General features: G+C 39.5%; 2 long non-coding RNA genes across 2 annotated transcripts; one reads left to right on the top strand and one right to left on the bottom strand.

The window, feature by feature from the left end:
* Positions 1-2,462: 2,462 nt before the first annotated feature.
* On the bottom strand, positions 2,463-6,935 carry LOC116192960. Its single transcript, XR_004154174.1, has 2 exons — positions 6,137-6,935; positions 2,463-2,903 (listed from the first exon to the last, which is right to left on the bottom strand). It is a non-coding gene; the product is annotated as an uncharacterized LOC116192960 (long non-coding RNA).
* Positions 6,936-6,948: 13 nt separating this feature from the next.
* On the top strand, positions 6,949-8,199 carry LOC116192954. The gene is made up of 3 exons (XR_004154173.1): positions 6,949-7,101; positions 7,459-7,738; positions 7,833-8,199. It is a non-coding gene; the product is annotated as an uncharacterized LOC116192954 (long non-coding RNA).
* The last annotated feature ends 5,015 nt before the right edge of the window (positions 8,200-13,214 follow it).

Raw genomic sequence — 13,214 nt, 5'->3', positions numbered from 1 at the left:
AGTCAAAATACAAGTTTGGATCAATTCAGTGGTAATTCAGTATCATAACACCGAACAACTATAAAAGCAATCTATACACATGAGATTTGACTCTCTTTGTCAAGTTCTCAAAATAAAGTCGAATGCAAAATGTTTTGCATGATCGTTTGCTTAGCATATGGCATTTGCTTGCAAAAACACCCCTGGGTCAATAAACTTGCTAAGATACGTACATTTGACAATAACAAATACTTTGTCTGTTATTAACATATTGCGTGTTATCATTCTGCACCTGTTTGCCATGAGAGTCGAGCCTGATCCCTAGGCCGAATAATATTAGGGTTCAACGCCCTAATCATCGATCACAGGGTCCAACGCCCTAATCAACACTCATAGGATCCAACACCATATTCAGTGAGAGTGTGCATTGAATTTCAGTTCTTCGGTCTTTTCCCTAAACACACGGTGAGTTAGAGTGGAATAATAACCGAACGCGAGTCGATTGGAATTCGGCCATTTGTAATTTGTATTTATTGTTTTCGAGAGCATTGTAAGGACTTTTATTTTGTAAGAATTCCAGTCGGTAAGCGAACGGTCCGAGAGTTGAATTAATCGAATCGGTTTAATGCTTTCCCAAAGGAAAGTAAATCCAAGAATTCGCAGTTCTGGTTCACGCAGGAATTTAACCTCTATGGTTCGATGAACTGTAACGCAAGATTGTGAACCAACTCCCCGACATACGGGTTTACTTCTCTCTTGGCTTCTCAATCGACATCGTTTGGTTCACCGAATCTCCGGTGTCAAAACGTGCGAGCCGAGTGCAACTTAATTCAAGCGGTAAATAATAAAACATGCAATTCTAGCAAACCAGAGTACCGAAAGGGCGTGCGGGATATAGGCCCGCACGTAACATGAACCCCCGAACACGGACTTTCCGGTTCCGCACAAATCAATGCCTTAACGACAAACTAGGTGTTCCATACCCCTAGACCCGAGTAACTTATCCGCCCTCGACTTACGGGTCGTAAAATGATAAGTGACGACTCCTTCTCTCACGCATGTCCGTCACGCGTCCCCACGGGAAGGTAGACACTCCCAAGCCGCGCGATCCAAAAGCGCGCAATGCGGGCCCCGACGAGAGTCCACATTCGGGTCCGTACACCGCCGATGTGGAAATTTAGGATGGGGGGGTTTTCTCCCGCGTCACTGTACGGAGACGTGGTCACTAACTGCATGGCGCGACTGGTAACCGAGCTCGCATGCCATACGTCCAAACTGGTAGGTTTGGACAGCTGAACCCATTCGGATCTCTCAAATTTTCAAAATAAAATCGCATTTCCGTCCCTGAATTGTCGGTATTTATAAAATGACACCAACTCCCATTTCCTTATAAATAAAGGGTCCTTTCAAGAATTAAGGACTTTTGGTCATTCTCATGTGTTGAGAGTCTGCCGAATTATTGACCCAAAATCCCTAAATTGAGCCTAGGTTCCCGTAATTAGTAAGATAATTAAGAGTTTAAGCCCTGATCTCATCGAATTCGAGCCCAAAGATCCAAAAACTCATGGATTTGCAGCATTCAGGTTGCTCTAAAAGTTCCCATGTTTCATTTATTGCCATAAAGTGCACATGCCTCATCTCTTCTAACAAAAAGAAAAATTCGAATGAGGACTAGAAATAACTTTCTTTAAAAGTGACTAGATATCTTAATCGCTCTCACCTAATTAGACTAAATAATCACTGGGACAAATTTCCTTACTATCGATAGGGTTTTTAGGCCCACTAAGCGACTTCAATACGGTTAGATTAGTCCAAGGCTTGAGACTGGTAGGAGTCGTCACTGTACCGTTTTTAAATTGGCCGATGAGTCACCTAAGTCACTAATCGAGTTAGGATACTAACCACTTAGGGACTTGTTTATTTGACTCGGCCTTTAACCAAAGAGTTAGATTCGGGGGTCTTGTTATAATACTAACAACGCCTGCAAGTAAAAGTGTTGCCCGAAATCAGTAACCTCCTAGATTTAATTAACTAACACTTTTAATTTTATTGTGCAATTGTTTGTCCCGAAGAGTCTAGGGTCATATTCGAGTATATGTATACACATGTACAAGTGTAGGTATACAAATTACATCACTTGTACATTACACACGTACCATACGTCCTTAATACATCATGTACATACATTTCCATACATTCAATCCATCCATCATCCCATTCATGGGCCTCGATGGGCCTTTGATGTGCCCAATCCACGTCCAAAATGAGGAAATAGGCTTAAAACCCATATTTTTTTCGCTGAATAATTCAAAATATTTATTAATCAAGAAAAGTGCCTGCAAAAGTCCTGAGGTCAGGATACCTTTCAAAAATACAAAGTGAATGAAAATTTGACCTAGAACCAAGATGGCTTAGGTCATGAGCACGGGTATTATTGGACCTAGGAAACTAAGAACATAACCAATCCGAGAAAATATTAAAAGTCAAGATAATATCAGAGACTATGTTTCTAATTTCCCATGGGGAAGAGCGTGGGTTCAAAATGGCTTCCACTAGTAGCAAAGCGTCGCAACGAAGCCAGATCTTTGTGGCTCCTCTTTCTGCTGCAATGTTGAGGGCAAGGAGTGCAGCTTTGGCCTCAGCTTGGAGAGGTGAGTCTTCATGAGAGACTTGGAACCATGAGAGCAAAGGCGGTGTCTTCGGTTGCTATAGGACTCCAGCAAGGCATGATCTGCTGCTATTCCATGCAGCATCCGAACTGATGATGTTCCATTCCGACCCAGAAGGAATTTTTGAAGCTTGGAGTTGTAGAGGTGCTTCGAAAGGGATCCCATTTCCGATGTGTCCTCCATGTCCATCCCTGATATGATCCGCAAAGTGGTTCTTGATGCTCTTGATGGTTTCATGGAGATCGACATGTTTTCCTGCATAAACAGCTTTGTTACGATAGTCCCATAAATGATATAAAGGGATAGCTACATATAAGGAGAAATTGGCCCTATCATTGCTATTCGATAACACAAAGCGCGGAGGGCAGGCAACAAAATTAATTAAATCCTTCATATTGGTGGATGGGATAAAGGTTGAATGAAAATTCCAAGGTGATTCCCTCTAGGCAGCACGATAAAAAAGGCAATCGCCATAGAGATGCTCTATTTTATCGGAGCTGGTTTGGCAAAGAGGGCATGGATTGCTTTCTTCGCTGAACCAGGGGAGGCATTCACTAGCTATTCTCCAAAGATGAAGTTTGAGCCGTTCATGGATTTTTAGGTTCCAGATTGCTTGCCACATTATTCCGCTATGATTTTGGAATCTATGATGTTGATCAGTAAGATAAAAGGATTTGACCGAATGCTTCATTGAGGCATTTGGGATCTACACTGCTGAGTCCGCTTGATCTTCTTGGGCCAGATGGATTTTGAGGATTTTCTGCACAGTGTCTTGCTCAAAAAGGTTTATCAGTAGTGGGGTGTTCCATCTCTTTGGGTGGAAAAGCATTAAATCACGTACCTTTAGAGCTGGATTTGGAGTTACACTTATTCTTGGAGAGGGTTTATGATTTTGCGTACCTGGGATCCATGGATCATGCCATGTTGAAATGGTTAAGCCATTACTTGTTGAGAAGCACGTATTTTCTTGGATGGTCGTTTTACACCGTTGTAGTCCTTTCCAAATTTGGGAGGAAGAGGTGCGATTAGTGGTGTTGAGGAAATTGCCATATTTTGCTTTAATAGCACTACCAGCAAGATTGGCGTTATCTTTTGTTAGTGCCCACGCTGTTTTGGAGAGCATTGCTTTATTCAAACCTCCCGCTCTTCTGAAGCCTAATCCTCCTTTTGATCTTGGTTAGCAAATGCTTTCCCAACTCTTTGGAGCAAGTAGCTACCTTCTTCCCTGGCAGTACCCCACCAAAATCTTCTTGTGACTTTGTCAATAGTGTTTAAGGTGGATTTTGGAAGTCGGAATAGTGACATTATGTAGATCGGGGTGCTATTGACTACTGAGTTGATGAGGGTGGCTCTACCCGCCCAGGAGAGCGCTTTTACCTTCCATGATGCCAATTTGCACTTAATTTTATCAATGAGGAATTGGAAGGATTGTTTTTTTTCCCCTCTTTATGAAGAGTGGATTGCCCAGGTATTTGGCGTTGTCCTTCAGCTTTTTCATGTTGAGAATGGATTTGACATTTCTTCTCTGTTCTGCTGAGGTGTTTTTGGAGAAGAATAGGCTTGATTTGGTGTAGTTGATTTCTTGGCCCGACCAGGAACAAAATTTATCGAAGATGTCCTTTATATTCCTAATGTTTGCTTCTGATGCTTTTGAGAGTATGAGAAGGTCGTCTGCAAACATTAAGTGGGTAATTTGTGGTCCTCCCCTACTAATTTGATTGCCCTTGATGATTCCATTGGTTTCAGCCCTGTAGAGTAGTCGTGACAGAATTTCCATTGAGATAACAAACGGATAAGGTGATATTAGGTCTCCTTGTCGAATACCTCTGGATGGTGAAAAATGGTCGTAAGGTGATCCGTTGAGCAGGATGGAGAATGTGGTTGTGGAGATGCATTGATAGATCCAAGATATAAAAGTTAGGTGGAATCCTAGCTTTTCCAGAATCTTATTAATGAAGCTCCATTCCAGTTTGTCGAAGGCCTTTAAGAAGTCAATCTTCATTCCGACCCATCCCCTTCGTGCTTTGGTTTTCCGCACTGTATGAAGGATTTCTTGTGCAAGAAGCCCGTTCTCGTTGATCCATCTTCCTTCAATAAAGGCAGTTTGGTTCGGGGAGATGATTTTGCCAAGCAAAGATTTACAATGAATTTTAGATGACTTTGTAGCAGACATTGCAAAGGCTAATGGGCCTGAAGTCTTTGAAAGTGGAGGCACCTTGGCATTTTGGTATAAGACTGATAAAAGTGTTATTCCATTCCTTTAAGATAAAGCCCGAGGTGAAGAAGCTTTAGACTGCTGATATGAGTAGTGGCTTCATCGTTTCTCTGTAATGTTTGTAGAAAAGGGATGGAAAGCCATCAGGTCCCGGGGCTTTGAGGTTTGGGATTGAGTGGGCCATCATGATTTCCATATCATCTGGGATTTGGATTAGCCCTTCGTTTTCTAGAGCAGTGATGGTATGGTTGATTAGGTCTTCCATGTTTTCAGGTAGATCAAGATGAGAAGAGTTGAAGAGATCTTGGAAGTTCCTTAGGAAGTATTGGCCTATTCCTTCACGATCGTGGCACCAATCTCCATTATCATCTTTAATGGCTGTTATGTGATTTGCCCATCTTCGGATGACAATAGATAAGTGGAAGAATTTAGAATTTCTGTCTCTCTCTTTCAACCAAAGTTCCCTTGACTTTTGTCGCCATATAATATCCTTCTTCAGTAGGTTTTCCTCAAGGTCGCCGATGAGCTTTTCTTCTTGATGTTTGGAATCAGGAGTGGGGTGTCTTGATTGAATGTCTTCAAGCTTTTTCAGAATCCCTGCAATGTTAGAATCACAGTATCCGAAAACCTCTCTATTCCATTTCCTGAGATCTATCTTTACAGCCCTAATTTTGGAAGAAAGTTAGTATGCTTTACTATCGTTAACAGCTTTGTTCCAAGCATTCTTGACTATATCATGGCTAGTATGGTCTCGGGTCCAGGCTTTTTCAAAGCGAAAAGGTTTGGACTTGTGTGAAGATTCCATCCACAATTTTACTAAAATAGGGTTATGGTCTGATCGGATTTGTGGAAGGTGAAGAACCCCTGCTCTAGGAAAAGTGGCTCTCCATTCATCATTTGCAATAGCCCTATCAAGACGTTGTTTTATAGAAGCAAGGCCTAGTCTCTTATTTCTCCAAGTAAAAGGATTTCCAATGAAGCCAAGATCGACACATCCCAAGTGACTAAGAAAAGCATCCAAGAAAGATCTAGAAGATGTGGCAAAGTTACAATCGCCTTGTTTTTCAGAAGCAACACAGATTTCATTGAAGTCCCCCGCAATCAACCAAGGTTGGTCAATAGTATTAGCAATATCAGATAATTCATACCAAAAGACAGTTTTTGCATGCATGTATGGGGGCCCATATATAGCAGTAAGAATCCAAGGAGCAGGCAGAACATGGTGATCAATAATGGCATGAATATAGTAAGGAGAAGATTTTTCGATAGTTACCTTTAATTCAGAGTTCTAGAGGAGACAAAGACCTCCTGCTGCATTGGAGGAGTCGACTGTGAAGATGTCGTCCAGGTTGCAACGTTTTGCTATTTTATTGCATTGGCTAGTAATGCATTTTGTCTCTGATAAGAAAATTATGCTAGGGCGATGCTTCCGAGTGAGGAGACAGAGAGCTCGAACTGTCGGGTCTCCTCTTATCCCCCAACAGTTCCATGCAAGTAGACTCATGGCTTCTTTGGGGGCTTGATAAGGCCCGCCTCCTCGACCATTTGGATGTGTTCGGGGGTTGATTCTTGCTCCATGTTAGTGTCTTCATAGTCCAACTATGGTTGCAAAGTGTATTGGTGTGAAGGCATCGGGCTAAGTTAGAGAGCCATCGATTGATTTCGATTAAAGTCCCCTCCAGTATTGTTGAAGTGCTATGCGTTCCAGTCCTCCTGCATTGCCTCGCCTATGGTTCGTGCCATCTTATTGAAGATTCTAGCATAAGGTGCTGAGAGTCGTAGGAATTCGTCCATGGAAGTATCATTCCTTCTCTTTCTCCTTGGAAAAATACGTGCAGCAGAGGCATCTGGGCTTGGGGGTGGAATTGGGCTTGGGCGTGGGACTGGGCCTCTTTGATGGTCTCGGCCCTGACTTTGTTTGCAAATGGGCTGTGATGACTGCGGGCTTCGGTCAGGACTGGGCTTCGCTTGGAACTGGGCAGCAATCTGGGCTTGCTCTTCCATTAGGCCCGAGTAGAGGGTGTCGGTGAGTAAAACCGAGCCCTGCCCAATTTCCTGAGCGGGTCTGGTGTGATGGAGGGTTGCCTTGTAACCTCGATGCAGGAAGGATTCCTCACTGTGGCGGTCCTCTTCTCCTATCGAGTCTCCAACGGTCGGAACGACATGACTCTTTGCAGGGTAATTCCACCTAGTTCCTGCGCTGTCAATGTCATCGGTCAAAGTGGATGTGCTGTCGAGGTAAGTCGAGGTGACCTGATACTGTGGTTTCTTGGATTTTGGGCTTCTGAGTTTGGGGGAGGGGGAGGATACGGGTTCTGGAGGCTGCATAATCGATTGGGGCGATCGATTTGGTGATTGCGGTGGGGGGAATGTTGCGGTGAGGGCGGAGAAGCTGCGATTTGTGGTGGGAGAAGATCGGATTGGTGGTCAAAGCGGAGCCAAGGGTCGTAAAGGCTGGGGGGAGCTGGGGTTTCAGAGGTGCAATGGGTTTGGTCGTGGCCAAGGATGCCGTAGTCATAGCAAAAGGTTTTAAGAAATTCGTATTTGAAAAAAACCCATTTGCTGGTCCTGATTTTCGGTTGATGAATCTTCCAGGGCATATGGGTTTTGCTACTGGGATTCTGACAAGGGCTCTGAGGGTAACGTACCATTTCGGTAGGGAAGGGGTGTCTTTCCAGTCGACCTCTACAATTCTGCCTGCTTTTGCTGCCAGTTTGGTGATGTTATCTGTTGAGAGTAGTTCCGGTAGGATTCCTCTGAGCTGAATCCAGAAAGAAATGCTATCAAACTTGACTTCTTCCAGTGCAAGCCCTTTATCCCAGCGAGATATCATCACGTGAGCCCCTTGCACAGACCAGGCTCGTTCTCTTTCTACGTAAGTCATATCTCTTTTATCCTTGAAAAGGCAGACCAGTAGATCTTCAGCATATTTTTTCGGCGCAATAATAACCCCTTTTCTTATGTTCCAGGCTTGCAATAGGCGGGGAATGATGGCCTTTGGCGGTGGGGGTTTGAAACCAAACGACTTGATGAGAAGGGTCAAAGGAATTGTGTCCTGTGATTCTTCTTGATTGGTTGGGAGCTCCATGGCAGCTTGCTTGTTGTCCCAAGTCATCTGTGTGTTCAACAGTTCAGCAAGGGAATAGTAAAAATCGGTGGGATCCATTGGAGGTGGTGGGGTGTCTTGAGGTTGGAGATAGGATTTGGGAAGAGCAGATGGGGTTTTTGAGTGGTTCTGTTGCGAAATTGATGGGTTTTCATCCACTTTTATTCTAATTAATCCATTTTCACACAAATTGAGTCTTTATTCAATTTAATTCTATCTTTTAAACCAAATGTGGACTTTAATTGATTTAAATCCTAACTCTAGGATCCTACCCTAAAGATACTTGGATCTTTCCCGATTAAGCCTAGAACACCTAATTAGAGAGTGATTATCCTCAATTCCCATGATTAAATGTCAAATATACCTAAATTAATTGGTTTGAACTCCAATTAACCAATTAATCATCACATTGACACTTGATACCAAAGGGCTGTCTCAGCCACATCAACTCAACTTCACAGATTGAGCAATTTTATTGTTCTTAGGCCTTATAAGACAATTAAACCAATTTGACATCAATTTCCTAATAGCCGAGACTTTTTTTTTTTGGATGAATATAGCCGAGACTTATTAAGCTTAATCCATGTAGTTTTCACCTAATTGGACCAAAATTAACTAGTTAAGACTCTAAACCCCCTTGGCAGAAATCCACTCCACTTAACAAGGAGCAGACACATCAATTTCATGACAAATTGAGAATAATTATACAACTCTACGCCTAATCATATCATGGCCAAATGCTACTTATCCCGATTTCATGCACTTCAAGGTTACCTAACTCTGAGGATATTCTATGCCTATATGCAAGCCCGAAATAGTAAGGATACCACTCTTGAGCATCCCGGTGTTCGATTCAAAGCTCTTACCACCCGAATTCAGTTGAACGGAGATACAATAAGGCATGTATGGCATCTGTCTAGCCTGTGATCTGAGCTTCCTATTGAGTCGGTTTTCGGCTTTCCTTCTCATTTCTAGAGCGCATATGTAGTAATCTAGTGTAAACCATGCTTTTAGGTTTTTTTTTTGGGTAAATTACAAAAAAAAACCCAAGTTTTGTAAAATGTCTCAATTTTGTCCTAAATTTTGTTTTGTAACAAAAAAAATCATAAGTTTTCTAAAATGTCTCAAAAATGACCTCCGTTATAACTTCCGTCAATTTTTGTTGCTGATGGTGGGTCCCTTTAACAGTCCACGTAGGTCACATGTAGGCTAGTGGGTCCCTTTAATAGTCCACGTAGGTCACACGTAGGCAAAAATTGACGGAAGTTATAACAGAGGTCATTTTTGAGACATTTTAGAACACTTATGGTTTTTTTTGTTACAAAACAAAATTTAGGACAAAACCGAAATATTTTACAAAATTTGGGTTTTTTTTTGTAATTTGCCCTTTTTTTTTTTAATTCCCGTGTTAGTATCATGCTAGGGTATAGTCCCATGAGCTAGATACCATGTGCTAATTAGGGCTTGATTAGCCAGGATTAACTTGAAAATTTCTTGCTGAGGCATCAGGTTTGTAGAACCGAGTGGTTAAGTGGCTTAACTGGAGATTAAAATTGGTTAATTCTCCATGCTTAGCTCACGGTCTTCTTGCTAGGGAAGGGCCGAGTGATCTTTGTTGGCTAATTAGTGCTTAAAATGGTTTAATCTTGTTGCTTAGCTTTCGGCCACGTAGATTTGATCATGAAATTGATTAATCTTGCTCACCTGGGCCTAGAATTGGATATTAGGTATTATTGATCAAATTTATTTCAATAAGTGTCATCTATTTGTTGAATAGGTTTGGTGTATTTGGTTTTTGAGTTGAGATTTTAACTCAACTCAATTTTTGGGAATAAGAAAAGACAAAAAATAATTATTACAAATGTTGAAAAATATATGAATGTGTGAAATATATATATGTATATATATATATATAGATTTGAAGTAGATACGAAATTTATTATTAAAAAATTGATTATAAAAATGATTAGAAAAAAATATGAATGAGATATTATTATTAAAAAAAAGAAAGAAACAAAACAGTAATGATTGTAATGTTGAATTTGTGGAAAAATAGAGTTTGGTAGAGTAAAATTTTAATTCTAAAACCAAACAATTTGTCATGGTGAATTCAGTAATGGAGTAGAGTTACGATTTAATTTGATTTCAAATTTTTAAAAATTGAAAATTGACCCATAATGTTTTTTGTTTTTTCAAAAACTGCCCAACCTCCCCCTCCTTCCACTCAAATCCCTATCTCTTCTCACTCTCTCTGCTGCTCTTCGTTCCATCACCACGAAATCCGATCGAATCCCCATCTTAGCCTCTACGTTTCCCATCTGGGTAGAGGAAGCTCACGGTCTCACCGCTTGGGAGGGGGACAACCACAAGGACGATGACTTGACGACGGCAGATGTGCCTTCCTAGGAAGGAAAGACCCTTGAGCCGTCGAGAAACGAGGACCCCATGCGAAGAACACGAGGACGGCCTAGGCTGTCGCTCCCGATGAGGTTGTCCCAGTCATTGAGGGTCCAATAAAGGAGGCGAAAGGAGGTCTTGGCTCTCTAGAGTTTAGGGTTTCGTCAAATTTAAATTTGAGGTGAAATTTGGTTTGATTTCTTGCTCGAGATTTGTCAAATCAAAATCTAAGATTCACCGTGGCTCGAGAACTATTACCATGAGTTGTAATTTGCTTGTCATTGGTGAGACGGCCATGGAAGTGAAGTGATCAATTAGAGAAGAGAGAAGAAGGGCATGAAAATGAAAAAGATTATGAACAGTGCTTTGAGAGAAGGGGTGGGGCAAAATTGAAAATTTTTTAAAAAATTTGATCTTTTTGAAATTTTGAAAACTTTGTAGTGAAGTTGAGTGAAATGTAACTTTGTTACCAAACAAGCTATTAGTTTTTGGAATTTTGGGCTCTCTTGGCAGAGATTCCAGCACATGGATTGCCAAAAGATCATTTTTTTTTTCTGAAAAATGACCATTTACTTATAAAGGAAGGGGACTCGGGCGTCCATTTGTAATTTCAAGACTGCAGGGTTAAAATGAGAAGATTTTGAAAATTCTAGAGGTTTGACACGTGCCTGACGTATAGCCAGCTGCGTCGGGCACGGATACTACCCGCGCCTTCGTACATTGGCAGGGGTAGTATTCTTGCAAGGCCTCATTAAATTTATCAAGTGACCGAACTGAGTTCAACTAGTTCAAACTGAAATAGCTCGATCTTTTTTAATCTCGCCTCATTCTCTAAACTTCTCAAAAAACTTTACTTTCACCATTTTTGAAGATTTAAAGCACAATCTTAGCAGAGAAAATTATCAAAAAATATTTTATGACTCAAGAATGCTGCTCGAAATGAATATTTCTCTCTACATGAGAATATCAATTCCTCCGTCTCAAACTCTTCTTCTACCAAATGAAAAATGAGAATCAAAGAGATCGAGTTTTCATCAGTAAAAAATAATTAAGGTACCAATTTTTAAGGAAAAGTAAGGATAATTGGGTTTAAAAATAAATATCTCTACGAATTACACGTCGTTTTTGAGACATTGTTTTTTTACGTGTAAACCATGAGAAAAATATATCCGACTACCTTATTTTTTAAAAATTGGCATCATAAATGATTTGCTCCAGGATATCACTTGATGACTTATCTGACATATCTTGAAGACCATCTTCTAAGGCTACTCCTTTACTCCTTGATCGATAATGTGATTGGGAAATTATTTGTTGGTCGTTGACGGAGGCCGGTCAAAACGAGGTGCTTACACTTACCCATAATTATTTTCCTAACAGTACTTACTCAACCATGCCATGTGGATAATTAGAACTTTATCAAAGAGTTAGTGGATCTACTAACTCATGTGCCCCATTGATGTCTCTATTTACAGGAGAAGATACCAAATTATTATTAGGAGTGGGAAAAGGAATATCTACTACCTTTAACTGTCCATTTACCTTGAATATGTTTAAAGCAACTACCTGTCTTGTCAACATCAAACCCTAGAATTTTACTATAAAGGATTCACATTTCTAGTACTCTATTATCTATAATAAAACTTGAACATTTTCTAATGATCAAGAATCCTTATTTATAAGCAATAAATTGATCAATAACATTTATTGTATTAAGAGATCATAAGTAGAACATTTTACGGGACATTCGTGAAGGTGATTAAAAGCACATTTCCTTTTAGTCCACAACGAGTTACAAAGAAAATTGTTTAAATATGAAATTACACTTCAAAAGTATAATAAAGTTTTCTGCCCCACAACAGTTCAAGTAGAATGAATATACTTGAAAATTATAATTACATCTTTAAGTGTACAATTACGCCTTCTAAATACGTCAATTTGTCTAATATATATTACTATTTAGAACAATTATTTTCAAGCATACATGAAAAGAATGTAGGATGAAGTAAAGAGCAATGAACCTGCAAAGAAATAATAACAGTAATAAGGTATTTTAAAAATTTGGTAAATCTTTACTAAAAGATATATTACTAAAAGATATAAAATATATTTACTTTATGCGTGTGTGAGGATATTTCTATTATAAAAGATATAGCATGTGAGTTTTTTAAATCCTATGATGAACATAAGCATCATTGCCTTTAAAAGAATTTATAAAAAGAAAATATAGTTAACTCTAAAATGAAATTTTCTTTTTTGAGTTTACATATTTTCTAATCTATATATAATATATAATGCCAAAACGTGAAGTGAGAATGAACGCGGTTTTGTCAAGTGCCACATCTAAAAAGAAGTTGCTTCATGTGTAAGGATGAATGTGGTTTTGTCAAGTGTCACATCCAAGAAGGGATTGCTTCATGTGCAAGATATTCAAAAGTCTTGGAAGACATTAAATATACTTAGAAATTTAAAAATGTCATCTATTAATATAAAAATATATAAAAATAAAATTGTAGTTAATCTATATTACTCCAGCATATATATTGGGCTTTCAACCATAGTAAAATTACATTTGATTAAATTCAAACCAAGTACATCAAAATATTTCCAAACATTTAATATAATTTACCGTGTTTTATTTTTTCATTTAAATTATTACTAACAATATTAGATATATTGAGAATATGAATTTAAGAAATTCATGATAATGTTAGAACAATTTCTAATTTATAAATTTATTATAATTCGTATATGGAACTAGAAGTCTTTTTCTTTTGACTTTTTTCTGATCTTAATTAAAGCATGAAACTAAAGATTATTATCTCCCTAGTATGCATGCTTCCGGTTT

The sequence above is a fragment of the Punica granatum genome, chromosome 1 (genome assembly GCF_007655135.1).
Source record: "Punica granatum isolate Tunisia-2019 chromosome 1, ASM765513v2, whole genome shotgun sequence".
In the NCBI taxonomy this organism is placed as follows: domain Eukaryota; kingdom Viridiplantae; phylum Streptophyta; class Magnoliopsida; order Myrtales; family Lythraceae; genus Punica; species Punica granatum.
This window is presented reverse-complemented; position numbering and strand designations above follow the sequence as displayed.